Below are 883 nucleotides of genomic sequence, written 5' to 3' on the forward strand. Positions count from 1 at the left end.
TGTGAGCACCTGGCCTGGTTTTTATTTCTAAGAATATTTTCATACTTCAAAAACATAATTCATAAACTTTATTTAGTGGTTATTTAATCAGAAGCCAGCAATCAGATGTATCTTGTGATATAAGGAAACCAAATGGTATTAATATTTTCTGGATTCATCTTAATATGTTCTTTGTACTTGAATAGACAGCAAGCTGTTGATTCTTATGAGATTGATTTTGTTAGCTTTCTTTCTCTTTTCTTTTTTTCCTCCCTCCTCATTTCATTTTAAACTTGTTTAAAAACAAGAGTAAGATTTATAATAAAATTTCAGACATTGCAGTAGTATGTAAAAATGGTAGTGCCCTCTTTTTTCCCCACCCTCAATCCTATACCTTCAAGTCACCATATTTCTTTTTTCTAAATTGTCCTTACCTGTGAGTCTATTCCTCTTGGTTCTCTTAGTGGTAGTTTTCATTTAATGGTTCCTGTATAGTGTTTGGCAAATATTAGGCCTCATATATTTTGTTGAGGAAGTGAGTGAATGAAAATTGTAGCTATATGCTTAATTCCCTTATGGTCCAGTCTATTGGAATTTTAAGCATGGCCTTGGGGCTTTTTCTGAAGAACCAATATTCTTTCTCCAGTCCCTAAGAGTCCAACATTACACATCTTAGTATTTGACATGCTTATCTTGACCTGCTTTTCTGTAAGGTGAAAATATTTCTTTATGCTAAAATAGTAATGTAAATTTCTTTTTTCTTCCAGCTGCCTTTGCAGCAGTGTTGCACTGGTAAGATTGTTTTTTCTCCTATGGTATTTTATGCAGATGTTTATAATTTACCAAAGCTTTTCTCTATACATTTAAAGGAATAATTTCAGCATGGTAAGGATGAATATATATA

General features: G+C 32.0%; 1 protein-coding gene across 1 annotated transcript in view; it reads left to right on the forward strand.

Moving 5' to 3' along the window:
- DPY19L1 (dpy-19-like 1 (C. elegans)) overlaps positions 1 to 883 on the forward strand; it is a 145,780-nt gene that overhangs the window by 21,707 nt on the left and 123,190 nt on the right. The gene's annotated exons all lie outside the window — the stretch shown is intronic.

This window comes from Propithecus coquereli, unplaced genomic scaffold, assembly GCF_000956105.1.
Source record: "Propithecus coquereli isolate 6110/MARCELLA unplaced genomic scaffold, Pcoq_1.0 Scaffold134, whole genome shotgun sequence".
In the NCBI taxonomy this organism is placed as follows: domain Eukaryota; kingdom Metazoa; phylum Chordata; class Mammalia; order Primates; family Indriidae; genus Propithecus; species Propithecus coquereli.